Consider the following 25,446-nt stretch of genomic DNA (forward strand, 5'->3'; position numbering starts at 1 on the left):
GGATGCATCTGGTATTGGGTCGTAATGCCCTCGTACTTCATGTAAGTCAGGAAGGTTACTATTTGGAAGTAGTAGGTCTCCTTCTTAGGCAGCAGGATAGGAGTGAAAAACTACCTGCTGTGAGGGATGGTTAGGCCAGGTAGGGGGAACCCTCATGGGATTACGGTAGGCTACCTCACTCACTTGCCTTGGCATTTACCTCTGACAGGAACAGATAAGCTAATAGGGTCTTGCCCTAAATAGAAAGCAGGAGGAAGACAAAAGGATCCATCAACTAGGTTATTGGCCATAAAACAGGTTCATAAGTTCATAGGTGTTTACTAGGCTAATGACTACAAAGGCCTTTTTAAGCCTAGCCATGGATCCCAATCTCTGACAAGTTCTGATACCCTTGATAAGTGTAAGCATGGGCCTGGGAGAGGAACTATTTACAGGTTACCTGTTTGCATCAGAGCCATAGGTGCCAAACCAGGGATGAATTTCCAGTTTCTCATACAATTGTCCAAGTTGCACTTGAATTGGATTAGGGAGGAACTCTGCTTTACTTGGATGGGGAGCCTGTTCCATAGCCGGGGTAGTCTCTGGGATACATACCTATCTCTCCAGCAGGTCCTCTTTATATCACAGGCAAAGTTTAAGTCTTTAGAAAGGGTAATTCTGGTGCTGTTTGTTTTGTGGATATGCAGGAGGTCCACTGGAGTGGGGCCTGACAATGCCCTGTATGCCAGGCATAGACTTCCCCTCAAAAGCCTGTAGGAGACAGAATACAAGGACAGGGTCTTAAGGCGGTCTGCACAGGACATTTTACTTATGCCCTGTATTCTTTTAGTGAGGAACCTCCATGGATGTTCCAACTGTTGGATATACCTGATTAGGTACATACCAAAGGGGGCATTGTACTCATTCATAGGTCTGATGATTGCCAAATACAGTGGAACGATGACTTCCTTGGACTTAGATGCCATACCTTTCTTTATAAGCTGTGCAACATAGAATGATTTCTTCACTACTGTAGACACATGATGGTCAAAGGCTAGATTACTGTCTATGTGTGTCCCTAAGTCCCTGACTACTGGGTCAACTCTAAGGTGTGTGTTGTCAATACGATAGTTACCAGGGGTGGATGACTTCCCAAAGGATACTGTTATGCATTTTTTGGCATTTAGTTTTAGTCCGTGGCTCTGACACCAGTTGTTTGTCTGTGTTAGCTCTTCCAGGAGAACTTTTATGTCAGTATGGGATTCAGTGACAGCTCTTAATTTACAATCCTCTACAAATTTAGTCAGCCAGAGAAGTAAATGCCAAAAAGGAGCAGTCCAAGGACCAATCCCTGAGGGACTCCACTTGTGACTGGCTTCATGTAGAGGTGAACTCCCCAATTCTAACTTACTGGGTCCTGTCTGTGAGCCATATGACTATCCACCAGGTGACATATGAGTTTATACCTAACCTCGTGAGTTTGTCAACAATGCTCAGGTGGGGTATTGTGTCAAATGCCTTGGCCAGGTCAAGGTAGGCAGTCTGAACCATTTTGCCCTCATCCACTGCTTTGGTGACCTTCTCAAAGAAGTCCACCAGGTTGAGTAGGCAGGGCCTGCCCTTGAGGAAAGTAAATTGGTTTGGGTCCAGTGTCTGGAGGTTTACAATATCTCTATTGATCATCTCCATGATAATTCTTTCCATGGTTTTACATATAAGACTAGTGATACTTATGGTCTGTAGTTTTCAGGGTCTGTAGATGGCCCAATTTTGTGCAGAGTGATGACTATTGCTATTCTCCATTCATGAGGCATGAAACCTGTTTGGAGGCTACAGTTAAACAGCAACTCCAGACAGCCTGATAGGTCATGTTTCATATTATTTAGAAGGCATCCAGGGATATTGTCTGGGCCCATTGATACAGTGTTCTTGGCCTTAGAGAGAGCACTAAGGATCTGTTCCCTAATGATAGCAGGGGGAGTTATATTTGATTGTATTACCTGAGGGAAGGTTGAGGGGGGGGGAGAGCGGTAAAGCTGGAGCTGAATTTACTGGCCAGTAGGTTTGCTATATCTTCTGGCTCAGTATAGTTGGCTGCTTTTACAATGAGCTCTGCACACAGTTGTGTATTGCCTTGGAGGTTGCAGACATAGCTAAAGAATGGCTTATGGTTGTTCTTGGCCTGGGAAGCCAAATGTACCTCACATTTGGCTTTGGTAGACTTTATTTGTCCTCTGAGTTGTTTAGTTTGATGAGAGTGCTTTTATCCTGCTGACTGCTGAACCTCCTAATTTTTGTCATGATTTTCTTCCTGTTATACAGCCTATTGATTTTGTGATTCCACCAGGGTGGCTTGTTTTGACTTAGTTCTGTACTTCTTCCTGGTGGGTACAGCTTTCTCTATGCAACTATTAACATACTTGTATAGGGTTTCTGTGAACAGTTCTGCATAGGCAGCAGTGTTCTCGGGTTTTATGGGATCTTGAAATTTTGCCAGGTTACCACTTAATAGCAGGACGTTAGCCTTAGAGTAGTTCCTGAGTATTCCAGGTTTAGCTGGGGGTCCAGGTTTTATTTTTACTTCAAAGGAGACCATTTGTGGTCAGACCTTACCAGGGAAGAAATTACAGTAGGTGGTGTGCAGCACTCTCCCATATTAGTGAGGGCCAGATCCAGTATGGTTGCACCCCTGGTTCGTGTATTGACAATCTGGTCCAGGGAGTTTGTGTTTACAAAATCCAGGAATGTCTGAGCCTGTACATTTGGTGTTCTGTAGAATTCCCAGTTAATAGTGGGGTAATTACAGTCACCCATTAATATGGTATTGGGTTGGATGGTGAGTGTTTCTAATAAGTTTAAATACACGGTATGGGTTTCCTGGGTCATAGAGGAGGACCTGTAGCTTGCAAGGAAGTGGTATTGGATTTTACCTATGGTGATCTGAACATGGAGCAGCTCAAGTGCATTGTCCTGTTTGACCAGACTTGAGGTATATTTATTGTTGATGTAAATCAAGACACTTCCACCTTTAGAACTGGTCTGTATAGTAGATGGTCTAAGTGTGTGGAAGGTATTATAACTTTGCACTGTTAGTGTGCTCTCTATGGCTTTAAACCAGGTCTCAGTGACCACACAGATGTCAGCATTCTCTAGGTTGAAGAGAGCTTCTACGGAGTGGATGTTTTTATTTAGACTCTTAGCACTGAGCAGTAATACCTTTAGATTTTCTTAGTTTTGATTTGCTGTGTCAGAAGTACTTTCAGTTTGGCATTGCCTAATGGGAGAAGACAGTGGTTTAGCTAATATTCAAAAGCCTAGAGGGAAGAGGTGCAGACCATCCCTGGGAAAACAGCATGGTCTGATGATCAATCCAAATCCAGCTCCAGACAAGTGACAAGTGGTGTACCTCAGGGTTCAGTCCTGGGACCGCTCTTGTTTGGCATCTACTTCTCTGAAGTACAAGCCAACACTAAGGGACTCTGGATAACAAAGTTTGCAGATGACTGCAAACTGGGAGCCATTATTGAATCCCCAAATGATGTGGATACTCTACAAAAGGGCCTTACAGAAACAGTTGCTTGGTGCCAGAGCCATGGGCTCAAGCTCAATGCCAAGAAATGTATAGTAATCCCCTTTGGGAAAAAACATGTATCCGTAAATTACCATATAGGTGGCAGTACACTAAACACCGAAAGTTTGATAAGAGACTTAGGGACACAGGTGGACAGTGGTCTCGCCTTTGATAACCACATTGCTACAACAGTCAGAAAATCCTTCTATGTGGCACATCTCATCACTAAGGGCTTTTCATCCAGAAAAAAGGAGGTCATTGTCCCACTGTACTCATCCCTCATTAGACCCATTATAGAATACAATGCCCCGTTTGGTATGTACCTCTCAAGACATCTGCAACAACTGGAAAGGCCACAGAAATACCTCACCAAAAGAATCACAGGCCTAAAGCAGATGCCCTACACTGACCGCCTTAAAAAACTCCAGCTATACTCTGTCGCATATCGTCTACTCAGAGGCGATCTTTGCTTAACATACAAGGCCATGTCAAACCCAGAGCTGTTGGACATGCTACACTTAAAGAAATCCCAATCCCTCAGAGCCACACGCTCCAGGGATCTAAACCTTATCATCACAATAAACAAAACATGCTGGAGGGATAGGTTCCTGACCCAGAGACTCCCCAGACTCTGGAATAGATTGCCCATACATGTCAAGCAGAGTGCTTCTTTGGTCCTCTTCAAAAGGAACCTTGACGATTGGATGGGAGAAAGGAAATTCACCCCGGGGATCATGTCAGTCACCCTGCTAGACAGGGGTCCAGGGAAGTAAATAGTGTGGGAAGAAATAGCCAGGGAATTGTTATGGCTAGGCTTGTATAGGCCCTAGGGCTGATAGCCTAGTACCAACCTATGAATCATCTCTTTCCATGCTGACAAGTGTTGCACCCCTTTAGAATGACATAAGAAACTAAACCAGTTATTAAAGTCAGTCATCATTTGTTCATATTGTGGCATCATCCTTGAAGAAGGTAAAATGCTGCTCAATGCTAGGCTCATACCAGCCTGAGACACATATCCCGAGAGCTCCATGATGTCTCTCTTCATATAGTCTAGGGAGGTATGTCTCAAGTAATTTACTCCCACATGGACTATGACTGAGTCATACTGGTACTTGTGGTCCGCTGACCTGAGTGTGTGTGTAATGTGGCAGATCCTAGCCCCTGATAAGCAACTGATCGTGACTTTCTCATTACTCTGCCTGGTGAGAGGGACATCAGTATGTCTCACGATGGAGTCCCCAGTGACCAGAATGTCGGATTGTGTGGTGGCTTGCATTATGGGCTTAGAAGTAGAGGCTCCATGAGATGGGACTGTATGTGTTGATGTGGGTGTTGTTTTGAAAGAGTGCATTTGGGGCTGCTGAGGGCATTTGTTATGTGTACTTCATCTAGGAGGTCCTTGGGGTTTAGGATGGTTACATTTAAGTGCCTCTGCATATGTCAGTCTATATGTTTGCTTTGAATTGTGCGTGATGGGTACAGCATGTGTACTACTGACAACCTTATTAACATTAGGAGTACTTTTATGTGAAAGCTTTGCCTCCAGTGACATTGTGTAAATAAATCCTCACATACCATATCAGTCTGTTTGAGAATTAACCTGTTGTCAATAAACATGAGGCAATTTCTACATTTCCTCAGGATGCCCATATCCAACAAGCTGGTAACGGAGATAGTGGGAAAGTTCATATCCATGGCAACAGATCCTTTTTAATTGATTAGACAGTTGGAATGAGAATATAAAGCAATGTTAGCAACATCTAGTTTGCAACTGTGGGGGCAGTGCTTGTCACTGCAAATTAGTTGTCCTATGTGCAACTGGGTATTGGTGAAATTTCAGTTGTGATTTTACAATTAAAAATGTCACTCAAGGTGTCTGTATCTGTACAGGGTTGACAGGAAACTAATACAGAGACCTTGAAAATTTAAGGATGAATTAGGTAGGCAGATATTCTGAAGTTAGAAACAAATCAAGTAATACTGAAAATAAAGAATTAGCTTGTCATGAATGATGCAAAGAGGGGAGTAGTATGAATGGCTACTGCCTGGCTACTAGTAGTGCTATCGCACCACAGCAACACTCATCTGGGATACAATGCTCCTTTGCTTCCGTCTCACCAGAAGCCAAATGTTAGCACCAGTCCCAAGATGAGAAGCAGGCCACAGTCTATTTGGTTATCCACAGTCTTGTCCCAGATCATTCAAGGGTCTGTAGACTTGCTGTAGCCTATTCCTAGTAGATGCCATGAATAGCAACCAGACCAATCAAGAACGTCAAGCACAGACAACTCACTGCCCAACCAGAAACCATCAGGAATCAATGCACTTTGCTCCTTTTCTCACCAGGAGCAGAATACAAGCACAAATTCCAAGCTGTCACCTATGAAGCAGTTATTAGGCTTTCTGGTGATCAGTAGACTGCAGGAAATAATGTTTGTGTGCTCCATCTCTCACCAGGAGAAAGCAGAAGTACTAATCCCAAGATAACTACTGAGAGGCAGAACATGGGAAGTGATGTTGTCTTATCTCGCCTTCATGATGGGTTCAGAACTGATCCTCGGTTCCGACTCAGCCACTTTCAAAAGCTTGAGGTCTCCCAAATAGCTTGTGGCTTACTCCCTATCCCATGATGCTCTGTGGAATTCCCCAGATCTCGTTTGCCGCTAAACAGATCAGGCGTTTTCTCAACTGGCTCTGGCTAAGTTTGATCCTTTTCTTCACTGTTGTAACTATTTAGCTTATTTTTCCTTAAACTTGCTTGCGATTACTTTAATAGTATTTTAGCTAAGTTAATCACAGTCTAGACTGTGTCCGCTGCTTGCTGTTGATCTCTGGGGCCATCGTTTTTGTTTTAAGGCCTACAGTCAACCCCTATCGCGATTTCTCTCTGTGTTATTTACATTATTATTATTATCATTATTATTATTACTATTTTTAGGATTATTCATAGATTAGTATTTTAGGTGTGTTGTTTAATAGTGTTCAGCTCGTTTGAATTAGAGAGCGACTCAGACATTTTAGTTGGCCTGTGCTTCTAAAGCCATCGTGTGTTTTTTGTAGTTGAAAATTTCTTGGTTAACCTTTAGATTATAAGATTTTTTTTTTATAGTGCCAAACCTTATATTTTCTTGTATCTTTCTTTTTGTGTGGTTTTGTGCTGTTCAGTTTACATATATACATACATATATAACTTGGCCCTCTTTTTTTCTCTAACCAGCTCGCTTAAGTTAACAGTTTTTAGCCTGTTTAAGTTAGAGGGCTCCCCCCACCCCGGTTTTCCTGTGTGCTATATATATGTATGTATATATTTTATTTACACACACGCACGTATATATATATATATATATATATATATATATATAGAGAGAGAGAGAGAGAGTATAAGTTGTTTGGTGTTGCTTAGTTCATTGCTGTATTGCTATGTCTAAACAATTGAAAGAGACTAAACCTTCTGAGTTCAAGAAATGTTCTCAAAAAATGTCTTTGACAGATAGCTATTCAGAATGTGCGTACTGCCTTGGAGCAGTACACTTACAAGAGTCATGCTCTGTATGTCACTCTTTCAGTTCAAGGGTTCTCCTTCAGAGAAAAAAATAAACTTACACTAAGAGGATTACTAAAAACTTATTTTTCAGAATCCTTAGAAGGTCAAAGTACATCAAAGAAAAGCTCTTTCCCTCCTTCGGGATTTGGTAAGTCATCAAAAAGATCTTCATCGTCCTCAGACCCATCTGGACCTTTACAAAAAGTTTTGAAAATGTCATCGGACCCGAGAAACCATCAACCTCAGCTCTATCTGTTTCGGAGCCATTGGTATTGCACACTCAGAGCCAGTCACCTGTTTTGGAACCAGTGTCTCCAACTTTGAGGTCGCCAGTTTTGCAGAAATCAATATCTCCTGCCACCTCCTCTTGATCCTCCAGGAGTTTGTCAGAAGATGATGTGGATAGTGTGGTGCAGAGGCTTTTGAGTACCCCGGCGCTAGACAAATTATTATTGGATCCGACCCAGGGGGTTTTGAAGCCGAGTGGACCTGCCCCATCACTACTGACTTCTCCTCAGACCCACCTCAGGGCTTCGGACCCAGAATATATGGAGCTGATCATAGTGGAACCATCAGAGCTGAGACCTGCGTCAGGATCTATGGCTCTGACTTCTGCTTCGACTTCCTTGGTGTCGTCTGAGCTCGAGGAATCTTGGAGCTGACGCTGTCCGGTCGGGTCCGGGGAGGATTGTCGGATCCAAACTTGCCTCTCGGGGCTTCGGCTCAGATGAGCTCGGTGCCTACATCAGCTCTGGAGCTGACCCCCTTGTTGACAGGGAAACCTTTTGGCTCTTCAGAACCGAGAGCTTCCTGGGGTCATGGGCAGGGGGCTTTTGAGATGATGAGGAGAGTACTATCACCACGGGCAACCCCACTTTCAGATCCAGTCATTCCTCCCCCAAAGGCATCCTGCAAAGCTGATTCCACACAGATGTGGAAACCCTAAGCCTCAGGATGCCCCATTGGATGAGCTTGTATCTTCTGAAACCTCTCCAGAATTCCCTTCTGAAGAGGTCCCTCGAAAGAGACTATGCAAAAGGAAGCATTTGGACTCCCCAGATGAGTCGGTCACATGTGACACAGATCTTGATGATTCAGAATGTTTTCCATGGTCGCCCTCTGAAGATGTCTCCTTTGCAGACATCTTGGAGATTCTTAAGCAGAGAGGTAGCTGAAAGCCCATCAACCCTTCTGATGAGGATTCTGTATACCTGAAGGCTTTTGGGTCTCACCCTTTCGCCACTTGGGTGTCTCCACCTTTCGATGAACTTATGGAATTGGTTTGCCGAAAGCCGTGAGAGTCTCCAGATTCCATGGAGCCTGTTCCCCGTAGGCCAAATAAGTTTATAGCTGACAGAACCCACACTGTAAAAATTGCATACTCCAAATCTGACTTCAAACCAGTGACAAGTGGAGTATCACAGGGTTCAGTTCTGGGACCTCTTCTGTTTGGTGTCTACTTCTCTGAAGTACAGGCTAACACAGAAGGCCTCTGGCTAATGAAGTTTACAGATGATTGCAAACTAGGAGCCATAGTTGAGTCCCCAAATGATGTGGACATCCTACAGAAGGTCCTCACTGAGACATATGCCTGGTGTCAGAGGCATGGCCTCAAGCTCAATGCCAAAAAGTGCATTGTCATCCCCTTTGGTAAAAACTCTGTACCCATGAGCTACCACATAAACGGCAGTCTATTTAACGCTGAATGTGTGATAAGAGACCTTGGGACCCAGGTCACATTGCCACAGTAGTCAGGAAATCTTTCTATGTGGCACACCTCATCACAAAAGGGTTCTCATCCAGGAAAAAAGAGGTCATTGTTCCCCTCTACTCGGCACTCATTAGACCCATTATAGAGTATAATGCTTTTGGATACTGGATCTCAACAGGTTGAACAAATCTGTGACAAAGACAAAGTTCTGGATGGTAACACTACAGTCGATACTTCCCTTTTTGGGAAAGACAATTGGATATGCTCTATAGACTTCCAGGATGCATACTACCACATAAATATGGACAGACCATCCAAGAGTCATCTAAGCTTTTGGCTGGGAGCCAGTCATTACCAGTTTCGAGCTCTGCCCTTTGGTCTCACTTCAGCCCCCAGAGTGTTCATCAAATGTATGGTAGTAGTTACGGCTCACCTAAGGCATCTAGGATTCTGAGTGTTTCTGTATCCGGACAACTGCCTCCTAACCTCCACCACCAAGCATCTACTATCAGTAGCACGAGACACCACCCTGACACTTTGCTCCCATTTGGGGATCACAGTAAACTACAAAAAATCTGCCTTATTGCCATCTCAACATTTATAGGCGCAGGTCTAGATACTACAAAAATGATGGTAAAGCTGCCCCCGAAAGAGTTCAAACCTTGCATCTTCAGGTCTCAGTCCTCCTTCTGAAAAAGAAGGTTCCACCAAGGATAGTTCTAAAAGTACTGGGCATCATGGCATCAGCAATAAACGTAATTCCATTAGCGTGGCTGCACATGAGAATCTTACAGTGGCTGCTGTTCACTCAGTGGTCCATGCAGGAACTACCAATGTCACATCAGATCATATTGACAAAATCTTGCAAGAGAGACCTCCAGTGGTGGCTACACTCCAATCAAGTGACCTTAGGTCGACCCTTTGTTCTTCCACAACTGTTAGCCACAGTGACCACGGATGCTTTCCAGTTAGGGTGGGGGGCATTATCAGGGAAAGACAGCCCAAGACACTTGGCAGGATCATGAGACCCCCTTGCACATCAGTGTCCTAGAGATGAGAGCAGTGCTTCTTCCATTGCAAGCATTCCAAGACTCTCTTCTGATAGGAACAATTGCTATCCAGACAGACAACATGTCAGTTGTATGGTATATAAACAAACAAGGAGGAACCAGATCTTACCCCCTTTGTCGAGAGGCACTGAGAGTATGGCAGTGGGCAAAATCTTCCCAACGTTTTCTGATAGCAACGTAGATCCCGGGGAAATCAAATGTGATAGCTGACAAACTCAGCAGGGCAAGTCTGATGCCCCATGAGTGGTCCCTGAAACAAGACATAGCGGAAATGATTTTCCAGAAATGGGGCCAGCCTTGCTGTGACCTTTTTGTCACGTCCATGAATGTCAAATGTAGCAGCTACTTTGCCTTAATCCCCCCCAAGGGATGCACTTGTACACGATTAGCCCTCAGGTCTCCTATATGCTTTTCCTCCACTTCCCTTGATACCAAAGGTTCTTCTGAAAGCCAGTGGATTGGGAAGCACCTTAATACTTCAGGCCCCATACTGGCCTCATCAGATCAGGTTCTCCTTCTTGTGGCCCCATCTTCAGAAGGAGCCCTGGATTTGGGACCCAGTTCCAGATCTTCTGACATACTTGTCGGATATGCTCCATCCATCTCTGCAAACCCTCAGGTTGACAGCATGGCTGCTCTGATTCCAACTATAACCAGGATACCAGACCTTTCACCTTCAGTACAACATATCTTGATTTTTTTTCTCACAAAGCTTGTACGAGAAGATTATATCTCAGCAAATGGAAAAGATTTTCTTCCTGGGCTTCAAAAAATAATCTTGACCCTTTTTCTGCACCCTTACCTTCCATTATGGAATTGTTAGCAAAGCATTTTCAGGAGGGGGCAGTTGTAGCTACATTCAAGTTCAACTAGCCACACCTCTGATTTCCATGCTCCATGGAATCTAAATTTTGTCTTGTCTCGCATAATCCTTTCCCCTTTTGATCCCGCTTCATCACGTGATCTAAAGTTTTTAATGTGGAAAACACCTCTCTTAGTAGCTATCACTTCGGCCAGACATGTTTCAGAACTACAAGCATTATCTATCAAACTCCCCTATATGCTGTTCCATAAGGACAGAGTCTCTCTCCATATGAACCCGTCCTTTCTACCAAAGGTATGCTGTGAATAAAACCTAAACCAGTCCATAGACTTACCAGTTTTCTTACCCAATTATGGCAATAAGGCAGAATATATGTTACACCTACTGGATGTACACAGACAATTACATTTCTACTTGTATAGAACAAAGGAACTAAGAAAGACTGACCAACTATTTGTATAATTTTCAAACTGTAAAAAAGGTGCTCCAGTAGCAAAATCTGCTATATCCAGATGGTTGTAAGATTGCATCATGTTCACTTACCATTCTGTAAACAAACAACTTCCAGGCAAAATAAGATCTCATTCTACTAGGGCTGTTTCTACCTCTTCCGCCTTTCGTACAAAACTGCCAATTGATGCAATCTGTTTTGCAGCAACATGGACAACACTTCATATCTTTATCACTCATTACAAAATGGATTTGGCTTCCAGGGACAGGGCCTCCTTTGGGTCCATGGTTCTGAAGAATGTTCTCCCGTGAGCCACCCAAGAAAGATGGTGCTAGGGACGCTGTCCCATCAGTAAAGAATGAAGGTGAGATGGGACAACATCACCTAAAGAAGTTACGTACTCACTATAAAATTTTGTGTGAGTTGTCCATCTTGCCTTCATTCTTACGTCCTACCCTCCTGCCCCCAGTCTTTGACTCCTGGAGGATCGAGGGATTACTATTTGGCATCTATTACTCTCTGACTCTCTTCTTGTTTTTTTTTTGTGATACATAAAAAGACATTCTTTATATACAATAATTAGTTTACCAGCAAACAAGATCTGGGGAATTCCACAGAGCATCAAAGGATAGTGAATAAGCCACGAGCTAGTTAGGAGACCTCAAGCTTTTGAAAGCGGCCGAGACAGAACCGAGTATCAGTTCTGAACCCATCAGTAAAGAATGAAGGTGAGATGGACAAATCACATGGAACATTATAGTGAGTACATAACTTCTTTCTCTCCAATAACTGGTGGTCTTGCAATAGATGTTTAAAGGTAAGATGAAAAAAATGGGTTAATATCCTAAGCACTACAGTGTGCACTAAGCAGTTAGATATGAAAAAGGGGGTAACTTAAGCTTTAGCTAAGTGGAGAGCCACAAATTTTAAAAGAGCAAGATAAATTGAAAGGGGGTGGGCACTTTTGCATTTTGGTTCTATGGAATACAGTGGGATGGCCAGTAAATTTAAATAGTTGAAGGGAGCGATTTCACAACAGCCAGTGAAAGGGGAGTGGGAAGGAGATCTGTGGACAGATTAACATAAGGGACAGGCAACTAGAAAGACAGTTGTGTTTAAGAGCACAACAGCAAATAACACCAATAGAGTGGGGGGGGGGGGTAGGACAAAAATTTTAAAAATTCAGTGTCACTCACAAGAGACACAGCTGTGGTCTTTTTCCAATTTTTAATATGTAATTAAAAGTAGAATACAAGGAAATCGCAATGTAAAGAAAACAAATCACAGTATACACAACAGAAAAAAGGCAATAAAGTAATACAAAGTACAAGAAATCAAAAGCAAACTAACCTTTCCCTCACAGCAAGTTGTGGCAGAGTCTGAGTGAGCTTTTGCAGTAAAACTTTGAAATGTTTTATTTTACCCCTTAAATAGAAGGTTTAGTTCCTAGCTCTACCCCCCCTCAGTTCACAGTTAATTAACCTTAATTGATATGTCTAACTTCTGCGTGACTCCTTAACTGACCTGTTCTAACTTGTGACTCCTTAATTGACTTGTTCTAATTTCTGTGTGACTCACAAGAGACAAAGCTGTGGGCTCTTTCCTAGTTTTAATATGCAATTAAAAGCAGAATACAAGTAAAACACAATGTAAATAAAACAAATCACAGTATGCAGAATAGAAAAAAGCAGTAAAGTAATACAAAATACAAGAAAGCATAGGCAAACTAACCTTTTCCTCATAGCAAGTTGTGGCAGAGTCTGGGGGAACTTTTTCAAGCCCTGCACTCATCCTACCCAACTGCAAGTTTCACTCAGAGCTCAGCTGTGCTATTGGACTAGGCTTATTTTGTTTCCTGTTCACTGCCTAGACAGTGACACAGTGTGGATTCTGGTGTTCTGTGAACCTTCAGTCTGAATTTGCATGCTGATGAACTATCCTGTAAAACTGACTTGAAGTTACACAGCAAAAGGTGCTGTACTCTAGCCAGTAAGATAAAATGGCAAATGGAAACCAGCCTCAAAGTGGCAGCAGTGGTGCAGCAGTTAGTGTTGTCACCTCAGAGCAAGAGGTTTTCCAGTTCGATTCTCAGCTGGAATGCCTTCTGTGCGGAGACTGCATGTCCTCCCTGCGGTCTAGTGAGTTGTAAAGACATGCAGGTAGATGCATGCATGTGTGCCTTCTGTGAAGATTGGGCACTGGGCTGACAACTCAACACCATAAAAACTTCACTGACAATCAATCTGTGGACTGGTGATCCGCTGTGGTGGCCCCTAACTTAAAAAAGCCAAATAAAACTTGCTTTTTTATGGAAACCAGCCTCAAGGGGGAGGGCTAGTGGCAGGCAGAAGCTGTGTGTATTCTTATGTGAATGTTTGCCTTCCCTTGAGGGATTTAAATTAATCTCTGCTTGTAGTTATTTTACCATTTTATTTATTTAAATCAGTGATCATTCACTGGACTGGATTACTATAAAACATAAAAAAACAGGTATCTACTGTGAGGTAGAAACTACATCTAATGAAATTCTTTCCTCTGCTTCCTTTTCTAAATTTACTTTATTTATTTAACATTTGTTAACTGGGAAAGTCCAACTTGGAATGATGCCAATTTTCAGCAGAGGCCCACAGAGAAATGCTCCAGATGTATTTCTTTGAAACATGAGAGGAAACTGGAGCACCCAGAGGAAACCCATATGAACACAGGGAGGACATACAGACTTCGCACAGAAGGCACTCCAGCCAAGAATCAAACCAGAGAACCTCTTGCTGTGAGGTGACAATGATACCACTGCACTGTCCACATCTTTAGTTTCTGCCTGCTCTTTAGCAGGTAAACCTTGTAATACTATCCTGCTGAAAAACTTTGATATCAATGCTTCTGCTGCACTCTCCCACCCGCTAAACAAAATGCCGATGTTTCATAACTTAAAACAATTAATCAATCAGCCGATAAGACACAACCCATTAACAGGAAATGACTCAACACTAGCTGTAGTGATATACAACGGAGATGTATACATATAAGCATCTTTCTCAACAATTTAAGTGACTACTACCCACTTCCTTCCTGATCTCATGGGCCTTCAAAACAGTTAAAATCCCAACAACTATTATTACCTACAAACCATTCATGAATCTAATCAAGAACTTCTAAATGCCCATATAAACAGAATAGATTGATCCCCTTTAGACACCCTTACTGACCCCAATAATAATATATCCTACTTGTATTATATTTCAAGCAATGTACAAAATAACATTATCCCTTTAGTGAAATGAAGGGTGAAAGGACAAAAATGCCCCTGGTTAACCGCTGAGATAAAAACATGCTAAAAACATCCCTGTAATGAACCATTCCACACAACATATATTCAGCTGAGAAAGAAAACCATAGTAGTTACTAGCACAGCAGATGCCACTTATCTTAGAAGAAAGCAGGAAGCTCTTTCAGCCAGTCCAATGTATATGTGGAAAGAACTGTAGTTACTGACTAGGAACATCACACACACTCAAAGCAGTCAGCATACAAGAATGCCATAGTTTTATTAATACTTACAAAATTTTAAGAACTGAAACAATTAATAACCTTATAAAACACTTTGCCTCTACCCAAGTCCTCCCCCTGCCAACACACACACACACACACACACACACACACACACACACACACACACACACACACACACACACGCACTCTGAATCCACTACAGTCCTAACAGCCTCAGTCTTCTCAGTTGTATACTTTGGCTGACTACAGTCAACTTTCTGTTTCAGGCACCTAAATGAAAAAAAAAATCAGAAAGCTGTGCTTAAATTAAAATTGGACGGCACAGTGGTAATGTTGTCGCCTCACAGCAAGAGATTCTTTGGTTAGATTCTCGGCTGGAGTTCCTTCTGTGTGGAGTCTGCATGTCCTCCTTACGTTCATGTAGGTTTCCTCTGGGTGCCCTGGTTTCCTCCCACATTGCAAAGACATGCATCTGAAGCTTTTCTCCCCGGGCCTCCGCTGAAAATTGGTTTTGTTCCAAGTTGGACTTTCCCAATTAACAAATTTTAAATAAATTAGATACAAACACCAGCTCAAAAAGCTCTAAACTTCATCCCACTTCCCTCATAATAACAACAGTTTTCATTTCCAAAACTTCCATTTCCAAACTACAAACTCTTACTTTTGATCTCTCCTTATCTACTGATATTTCCCCACATCCTTTAAATACAGAGCCATAAACCCTCTTTCAAAGAAGCCACATCCTAAGGACTGTAAACACTGCAGACATATTACAAATGTCTGCCTGCTAACAAAAATCTTTGAAAAATTAATCTATAATTACATTTTTGATTGTGTAAACAAAATGGCCTTCTCTGTGATGTACAACATGGATTCCAAAATTCCCTTGGTACAAAACTACACTATACTTGACTTGACTACAGATACCATTTTCAATAACATGACAGAATCCAAAATAACAGGATGCCTATTCGCAGACATGACTAGATCCTTCAAAATGGTGAACCATAAACTACTGTTCCAAAAGCTCCACAAATTCAACTTTCTTTTCACTCCTATAATATGTTTTTGAAAGCTGTCTGAAAAATAGAACCCTTGAAGTGTGCCCAGGGGACTTCTTTTCTACTCTGGGCACCATTAATATAGGGGCCCCCCAAGGATGTGTCCCCAAAACATGGCTGTTCACAAAACTGTGGCACTAGACACAGAATAATATGCTGTTAGTAAAACAGTATCACAAAACTGTGCCACTAGATACAGAATAATATGCTGTTAGTAAAACAGTATGACAAAACTATGCAACTAGACACAGAATAATATGCTATTAATCGACTCAGTAGGATCCATTATCATGCTGTTTAGGTCCCCACAAACATTATCAAAAGATTCTTATATAAACCTTTATGATGTTATGGGTAACACCTTGTCTAATGTAAGGAAAAAAGTAAGTGCCTGAGATTTAAGCACGCAAACATTATTATCAAAACTCTTCTCCAGCTAAAACTTGAAGATCTCAGGCTTCCTATCTTCATCTCCACACCATGCCCTATCTAGAAATGTCCTTATCCCCAAAATCATTTATAGGCTGCCCTAATAGCTTCCCACTATAGCACCAATACACAAAAATTCAAACAGTTGTAAACAAAGTTTGAAGATTTGTCCTGTTTGTAGACCTACAAATATATCAATGCCAACTATTACAAAATTTCAGCTAGCCTCCTGTTAATAAATAAAAGAGCCACCCTTCTGTTCAGCACTCAGATTTTTAAAATAATAAAAATGGGACAGTGTCCACCCTTGAGAGACAAAATGTATTTATTTATTTATTTTACGTTTGTTGACTGGGTTTGTCTGACTGAACTAAGTAGCTCTTTTTCAGCGGAGGCCCGTGGAGAAAAGCTCCACATGTTCTACAGATTATCATTTACAAAAATTATTAAACAATCAACAACTGGTTTACAGAAAATATTCAAAGCAACATATACATAAAAAACAAGGATTTACTACAGTAAACTAATCTTGTTAAGTTGTCTATCTCGCCTTCATTCTTGCTGGATGGGTTCGGAGCCGACCTCGGCTCCGACTCGGCCACTCTAAAAGCTCGAGAGTTGGTTCCACCGGCTCGAGGCTCCCCTTATATCCCACAATGCTAGGCGAGAGTTACCTCAGATCTCGTTTGCCGCTACAGCTATCGAGGTGTTGGTTTCTACCGGTTCTTGGTAAGTGACTTTTCTTGTGAAATTAGTCTATTAAAACCCCTTTAATTTTAATATTTTTACTTATTTCCCTTAGTTTAGAGGAATTCTTATCCCCTTTCTTAAAAATTCCAATTTTTTTCCCTCAAGAACTTTAAGTTCTTCCCTTGGGCCTACAGGCCTTTTTTTTTTCTTTCCCTAGGGAGTGTGTGTGTTATTTTTCTTATTTTTCTTATTTAAAAAAACCTAGTTAGTGGTTTATTATAATTTAAACTAGACAGTGTGTAATTAGTGTGTTTGTGACTGTGTGTGTGATTACACCTGTAGATATGTCTAAAGAAGCAAAGGTCTCCGGATTCAAGAAGTGTGATGCGTGCTGTCAGAAAATGTCTCTGACAGACGCTCACACTTCTTGTGTCTACTGTCTGGGACCTTTGCACCTGCAGGACTCCTGTGCTGTGTGCCATGGCTTCAGCCCCAGGGTCCTGCAGGAAAGAAAAAATAAATTAATTTTAAGGGGATTACTCAAGCCAGAGGATTCCCTTTCTGTATCTACAGGGAAGCCCTCTAAGGCATCTAGGTCTTCGGCTCCGACAACTGAGCTGAGACCTAAGGTTTCTAAACCTCTGTCTACATCGGCTCCGGCTGGAGCCTATGAGTCTCAGTCCACAGTTTCTGTGGTTCCTCGGCTCGGCTGGAGCCGAGGTATTAGAATTCCGTGTCGGCTCCGACCAGACCTTCGAGCCGACAACTAGGAAGAGGTCCAGGTCACCATCCCTTGGCTCCGTTCATTCGGCTCCAGGATCTCCCCTGCTGTCTGAACGGAGCCAAAGATCTCACTCCTCTAGGTCATCGAGGCTGTCAGATCATGACCTTCAGAGGGTAGTGAGTCGACTTCTTAAGTCCGAGGCACTGGCCCAGATGCTTCAGAGCCCGACTCATCAGTCGATGCCTGCCCCGTCCATCAATATATTCCTCCTTCGACTCTCTTGAGCTCGGAGCCGGGTCGCCGGAACCGAGACTGTGATAGCGTCGGAGCCGATACAATTGTCTTCGGCTCCGTCGTCGGCTCCGATTTCTTCCTTGGAAGAATCTCGGCGCCGGACTTCCCTCGTCGGCTCCGAGGGGTGAGTGGCATCGGACCCTTGTCCGACCCCCTCTCCCTCTCGGTGCTTGGCGCTGGTGAGTTCGGCTCCAACATCGACCTCGAGCCATCACTGTCGGTGCCGAGGGAGGTTCTTAGCTTCGGAGCGGGGACCTCTGGCTTTGCCTGACAGGGGTGCATTCGTGGTCATGCGGAGTGTGTTAGAGCCTGGCTCTACTCCACAGTCGGCTCCGTCCGCCCCTCCCTCTACGGTGCCTCAGGTCAAGTCGACTCACTCCCTCATCCCGGACCGCAGAGAGCCAGCTCCTCAGGAACCCCCTGTGGGGATTTCATCCTCTTCGAGGCCTCTCCTGATTTGGCAGAAGAGCCCCTCGGAAGAGGAAGTGTAAGAGGAAACACATTGACTCACCTGAGTCCATCACGTCTGACACAGATTTAGATGATTCTGAGGGGTCCCCCCGTTCCCCTTCTGAAGATGTCTCATTTGCAGACATTCTAGAGATCCTGATGCAGAGGGGAAATTGGCCAGCCCTCAACCCTTCGGAGGATGAATCTGTGTATCTTGAGGCGTTTGGCTCTCGCCCTTCCACCTCCTGGGTGTCCCCCTTGACCCCCTCATGCAGGTGGTTGCTAAAAAGGCATGGACGGCTCCTGATTCAGTGGACCCCACTCCCAGGAGACCCTCCAAGTTCATAACGGCACCAGCAGACAAACAGTTCTTAACAAAAGGAGTTTCTGTGGATGCTATGGTGGTAGCTGCTGCCACTAAGAAGGAGCTAGCTGATCCTTCAGTACCTGTCCATCCACCTAACAAGGAATCTAGGTCCATGGACAGGTACGGGAAGCGGATGTTCTCTTCAGCGACATTTACCATGCGATCGCTGAACTACCTATGCCATTTTACTCGTCTTCAAAGGGACTTGATCAAGGAAGCGAGTGAAATGTTAAAGGACCCTACAGCTGCGGGTTTTCAAGATAAGATGAACACGCAGCTGGCTACCCTTAACTCCATTACCAACTCCTCCATGCCTTCTTTCTTACGCTGATGGAGCGAGTAGAGCCGCAGGGACAGGTGTGGCCTTACGTAGGCATGCCTGGATGCGGCTATGCAATTTTGCGGACCCCTTCAAGACGTCTTTCACTAACTCCCCGTTTGATGGATCATCTCTCTTTGGTCCTCAAGTGAAAGAAACCTTAACTAGGTGCGAAACTGATGGCAAGACCCTTTCTGCCGTCAGAGTCCGTTTTTCTACTCCTTCTAGGCCTTACCCCAAAGGCCAGAAAGGTGGAAAGATGTGGTTCCGTAAACAATCTCAAGGGACTTCGCCTGACGCACAGAGTCGTTTCCCCGCCAGAGGCAGAGGCGGGAATAACAATGGTAGACGTCGCCCTAGGGGCAGGGGGGGTCCGCAGAACCAGGGCAATCGGGAAGCCTTCTCTGACAAGCCCTTTCAGCATCCCTGAGGTGTTGCCCGACTGCCCACCTTCGGAGGCAGTCGGGGGAAGATTGTCACTGTACCCAGAAGCCTGGCTATCCCTGACTCAAGACAAATGGGTACAGTCCATCATTTCGAAGGCTATTCTATCCCCTTTCTTCGCATTCCAAACCAATCAAAAAAATCCCTTCCAGATGTTCCACCCGCTCAAAGGGATCTAGCGGTTTTGGAGATTTCAAAACTGCTTGCAAAAAGAGCAATTCAGCCAGTTCCAGCAGGCCAGCAAGGATCCGGAATCTACTCAAGGTTCTTTTTAGTTCCAAAGAAAACAGGGGACTGGAGACCAATTTTGGATCTCAGTATCTTGAACAGATCAGTCAAGAAAACAAGATTTCGGATGGTCACGCTGCAATCCATCCTTCCCCTTTTGGGCAAAGGAAACTGGATGTGCTCTATAGACCTTCAGGATGCGTACTATCACATAAAAATGAACAGACGCTCCAGAAGATTCCTCCGCTTCAGGCTGGGAACCAGTCATTTTCAGTTCAGGGCCCTGCCCTTTGGTCTCACCACTGCCCCCGGGTGTTCACCAAATGCATGGCAGTGGTAGCTTCTCACCTGAGACGACAAGGATTCCAGGTGTTTCCATATTTGGACGACTGGCTCCTCACAGCTCCCACCAAGCATCTCCTTCTGATGGCCAGGGATTACACTTTTCGCATTTGTCAAAAGTTAGGCATTTCAATAAATTGCGAAAAGTCTGTTTTGTCGCCTTGTCGTGCTATTACTTTCATAGGCAAATCTAGACACAGTAGACATGTCTGCGAGACTAACACATCAGAGAATAACAGACATTCACAAACTGGTCTCACTCCTTTTCAACAACAACAGAATCAAAGCCAGGTTAGTTCTGAAAGTGTTGGGAATTATGGCAGCGCCATACCTCTGCTTCCATTAGCCAGATTCCACATGCGGATCCTTCAATGGATGCTCTTTACTCAATGGTCATACCAGCAACTTCCAATGTCTCACACCATTATGATCACGCAAGCGTGCAAAAATCATCTCATGTGGTGGATGTCTTCCCCTCAGCTCTTGTTGGGAAGACCCTTTGTTCCACCCTCCGGTTGCTACTCTGACAACGGATGCCTCCCTGATCGGGTGGGGGCATTATCAGGGCAGGACGGTCCAGGGCACATGGCAACCAAGCGAATGCCACTTGCACATAAATGTTCTGGAGATGAGAGCAGTGCTTTTAGCGTTGCAAGCCCTTCAAGACTCTCTTCCCTTGGGAACGATTGCAATCCAGACAGACAATATGTCTGTAGTGTGGTACATCAACAAACAAGGCGGAACCAGGTCATACCCCTGTGTCGAGAAGCACTCAGATTGTGGCAATGGGCGATTTCTTCTCAGCGGTTTCTGATAGCAACGCACATCCCGGAAGTCCAATCAAATTGCGGACAAGTTGAGCAGAGCTATCCTCATGCCTCACGAGTGGTCTCTGAAAGACTCTGTTGTGAGAGAAATTTTCCTCAAGTGGGGTCAGCCTTGCTGCGATCTTTTGCTACTCCCCAAAACAGCAAGTGCAGAGAATATTTCACTCTATTCCCTTTACCAGGCCAACCCAGCAGAGACGCTCTAGTCCAAGTTTGGCCCGGGGACTTCTGTATGCATTTCCTCCTTCCCACTAATCTCTCAAGTGATACAGAAAGCTATCGCTCAGAAGGCCTCATTGATCCTCATTGCTCCTTACTGGCCTCGACAGGTGTGGTTCCCCTTTCTACATCGATTTCTTTTGGAGCGACCGTGGAATCTGGACCTAGTTCCAGATCTTTTGATCCATCAGTCGGGTCAGTTTCATTGCTCCCTCCCCTCTGAACCTCACTGCTTGGTTCCTCCAGTTCCAACCTTAGCCAGGCTTCCTCAATTATCTCACTCCGTTCGAGATATTTTGATAGCTTCCCATAAATCTTCCACTCGGAAGATTTATTTGAGTAAGTGGAAACGCTTCACATATTGGGCTCAAGGAAAGGACATAGATCCTTTCACTGCTTCCATCCAATTAGTCCTTGAATTTCTAGCTGAACTCTTCCATGCAGGTTCATCTCCCTCTACTCTTAAAGTTCAATTGGCAGCTATTTCTAACTTTCATGTGGGTATTTCTGAATCTGCCCTAATGTCCCACAAGCTTTGCAAAGCCTTTTTGAAAGGAGTTTTTCTTCTCAGACCTCCTATAAGAAATCCTCCTTCTCCTTGGGACCTAAATTTAGTACTTGCTTCTTTGATTCTTCCCCCTTTCGAACCTGCAGTCTCCTGTTCTTTAAAATTGCTATCATGGAAGACTCTTTTTCTGGTAGCTATTACTTCAGCTAGAAGAGTTTCAGAGCTTCAAGCACTCAGCTGTCGACCTCCTTATCTATTGTTTCATAAGGACAGAGTATCCTTACGAACTAACCCGTCCTTTTTGCCTAAGGTGGTCTCGACGTCAAATCTAAATCAAAGCATTGACCTCACTGTCTTTTTTCCAGAATATTCCAATAGGTCGGAACAAAAATTACACTGCCTGGATGTTCATCGTCAATTGAGGTACTACTTGGATAGAACAAAACAATTCAGAAAATCTGATCAGCTGTTTGTCTCCTATGCGGAAAGCAGAAAGGGACTTTCAGTTTCAAAGGTATCATTATCCAGATGGCTTACATCTCTGATTACCCTTGTTTATGAGATTAGACACCAAAAGCTGCCTAATAAACCTAAGGCCCATTCTACCAGAGCTTTGGCTACTTCCTTAGCCTTCCAAGACAGACTGCCTATTGACACCATTTGTGCAGCGGCTACTTGGGCTACTCCTCACACTTTCATTTCTCATTATAAGTTGGATTTAGCTTCTAGGCATAGAGCTAACTTTGGTTCCACTGTTCTCAGGAGTCTGTTCCGTTAGGCCACCCGGGACAAGGTGCTAGGACGTGGTCCCATCCAGCAAGAATGAAGAGATAGACAACTTAACATATAGAAGTTATGTTCTTACCATAACGTTCCATGTTAGTTGTCTTCTTCTCGCCCCTTCTTGCGTCCCACCCTCCTTCCCCCTGGCCTGGACAGACCTAGAGGAGTTGTGATTGTGACCTCTCTTTCTACCACCTCTTTCTTAGGCATATGCTGTTGTGCATATTTCCTGGTTCAGGATGTAGGTCACCCTTCTTTCTTCCTGTTGTTAGAGGTGGACTCTGTTTAGAGTTATTCTGTTACTATTATAAGCTGGGGTTAGCTTACAAACGAGATCTGAGGTAACTCTCGCCTAGCATTGTGGGATATAAGGGGAGCCTCGAGACGGTGGAACCAACTCTCGAGCTTTTAGAGTGGCCGAGTCGGAGCCGAGGTCGGCTCCGAACCCATCCAGCAAGAAGAAGGCGAGAAGAAGACAACTAACATGGAACGTTATGGTAAGAACATAACTTCTATATTATGTCTGTCAGATTTAGAATCCTACATCATTCCACTCCCCACTCAAGGAGTGCCACTCAAAGCAAGGATTTTTAAGTACAAGTATGTGTACTGCTCTAACACTAGGTAGTAATTAATTTGATTTCAACTAGGTCACAGTGCGCTTCCCTGCCAGGCTAGGCAGCAGCCACAACTCCCCCCTCTTTGCTGCTTGATAATCCTACTTTCCCTTTTATGATTATACCCCCTATCCTGAACCACGATAGCTCCCTCCTTCCCTTTACCTGATATCTCTCCCTGGGGTCTCTACTGCATTAAACTGACTGGCCACTAGGAGGCACTCCTCTACCTTCTTACTGTCCCCACTTCTTTTACCCACTCCCTCCTTATCTCCCCTATACACACCTCTGACATCTTTCCTCTGCTCTCTCCCTTACTACTGTCCCAGGACTACCTACCCATTCTTCGCTTTACAAACACCCTTTCTCTATCCTTTTTAAAGCCTCCTACCTTCTCCCACTGTCCTTCATCTATACATCTACCCACTACTCATTTCTCTGTAAGTCTTTCTACCTCTTACACATCTCTACAAAACTTACCTTTGACTATCTCTCTTTACTGATTGTCTTCCTCACTTTCTCCTCCTTTGGCTCTTCTCTCTACTCTTAACTTTCTATTCTACTCTTCATCCCTTTAACTTGTTTTACACAGACTACTCCTGGTCTGACCTTGTCACTCCAAATGCAATCTCCCTCCAAATGCAATCTCCCTATCTCTTTCTCCCTCCACATTCCTCTGTCTTTTCCTTTCTCCCTATCTCTTTAACTCTCCATATTCCTCTGTCTTTTCCTTTCTGTACTGCCTTACCTGACGCGGTTTTCACCCCGCGACTTCCAGTCTGTACCTGCTGTCCGCGTACTCTCTCCTTCCTCCCTAGCCCACTTCACTCCTCCCATACCGCCCATTTCCTCTCCTTCTCTATATAGTTCCCTCTTCCAAACAGACGCCATCTTAATTTCTCCAGTCCTGCCCCCGGCTGCTGTGCACCCCTGGCTCCAGCGTCCGCACCTAATAGTAAGTTTGAAGGACTCTTCTGCTAATCTAAAACTCTGGACTGTGTTATGTGCTTGCCATTACTTTATTGACTGTCTTGAAATGTGAGATTTATCTACATGTTTTCCCACTGCAAATGCTTATTTAAGTAAGTGCTTGTACACAGAACTTGCATTTAACTCCACAAGGGACTTGTTTGATCGTCGTTTTTTCTGAATCTGTTCTTGTTTTGTTACCTAACTGCTAATCTGAAACTCTAGACAGTGTTATGTGCTTGCCATTACTTTATGGGCTGTCCTGAAAGGTGGAATTTATCTTTATGTTTTCCCATTGCAAACGCTTATTTAAGAAAGCGCTCTGCAAGCGGAACTTGCATTTAACCGCTAGGGACTTGTTTGATAGTCGTTTTACTGAAACTGTACTAGTTAGCTTACATTGTTACCTATCTCTACAACTGGGATAGTTTACTTTAACTAAACTAGCGCAAGTTGCATAGTAAGCAGTACTTTTTGTGACGTCAACCTAATGTAACCTGTAAATGCTCAGTTTATTCTAGCATGTAGCACGTGGTTGAAATAGCTGTTTGGGGCTTGCTTTGTCATTTAAGCTGTATCTAAGCTTGTTCTCAAACTGTAGTTCTTTTTTGTATGTTGGTTCTACTGGAATCCTAATGTTTGCTCTAGTCCCTCTTAAACTGTTGTTTCTTTCTTTTGTTTGGTTCTGCCGGAATCCTAATGCAATCGGTTGACTAACACAGCGCTTGCACGAGGATTCTTAACTCAGCTGTTGTCTGCTCATTTAAATTAATCTACCAATTGTCTGCTCATTGGAATTACCTTTGCGCATAAGGAACTGTTTATCTCAGTTTACCTTCCTGTGCTTTGGCTGTATCATTAAGGTACTGAAAGAGTGTAACTTATTTCTTCATCTTAGCTGCTTTATACATTTAGTTTCACATTTAATTATGTACATTTTAACAATTGCCTGCTTGTAAACTCTCGATGCTTGCACTGCCTGCTTTTAAACATTCTTCTCTCTCCTTGTATGTTCTAACTTGGGCTCCTGCCTACCCTGCCCTAACCTCTTGAAAGTACCCTCCCGGACATACTGGTTAAGAACCATCTAAAACGGACAATTTAAACCAAACCTGAACTGCCTTACTGCTCCCTGAATGCCACTCACAGCAAGGATTTTTAAGTAAAAGTATGTGTACTGCTCTAACACTAGGTAGTAATTAATTTGATTTCAACTAGGTCGCAGTGCGCTTCACTGCCAGGCTAGCCAGCAGCCACAACTCCCCCCCTCTTTGATGCTTGATAATCCTACTTTCCCTTTTATGATTATACCCCCTATCCTGAACCACGATAGCTCCCTCCTTCCCTTTACCTGATATCTCTCCCTGGGGTCTCTACTGCATTAAACTGACTGGCCACTAGGTGGCATTCCTCTACCTTCTTACTGTCCCCACTTCCTTTACCCACTTCCTCCTTATCTCCCATATACACCGCCCTGACATCTTTCCTCTGCTCTCTCTCTTACTACTGTCCC

At 43.7% G+C, this 25,446-nt stretch overlaps 1 protein-coding gene across 1 annotated transcript in view; it reads left to right on the top strand.

Moving 5' to 3' along the window:
• KIF17 (kinesin family member 17) overlaps window positions 1-25,446 on the top strand; it is a 1,182,720-nt gene that overhangs the window by 576,830 nt on the left and 580,444 nt on the right. The window lies entirely within an intron of this gene.

Source organism: Protopterus annectens, chromosome 2.part1, assembly GCF_019279795.1.
Source record: "Protopterus annectens isolate FY-2018-M chromosome 2.part1, PAN1.0, whole genome shotgun sequence".
In the NCBI taxonomy this organism is placed as follows: Eukaryota; Metazoa; Chordata; order Ceratodontiformes; family Protopteridae; genus Protopterus; species Protopterus annectens.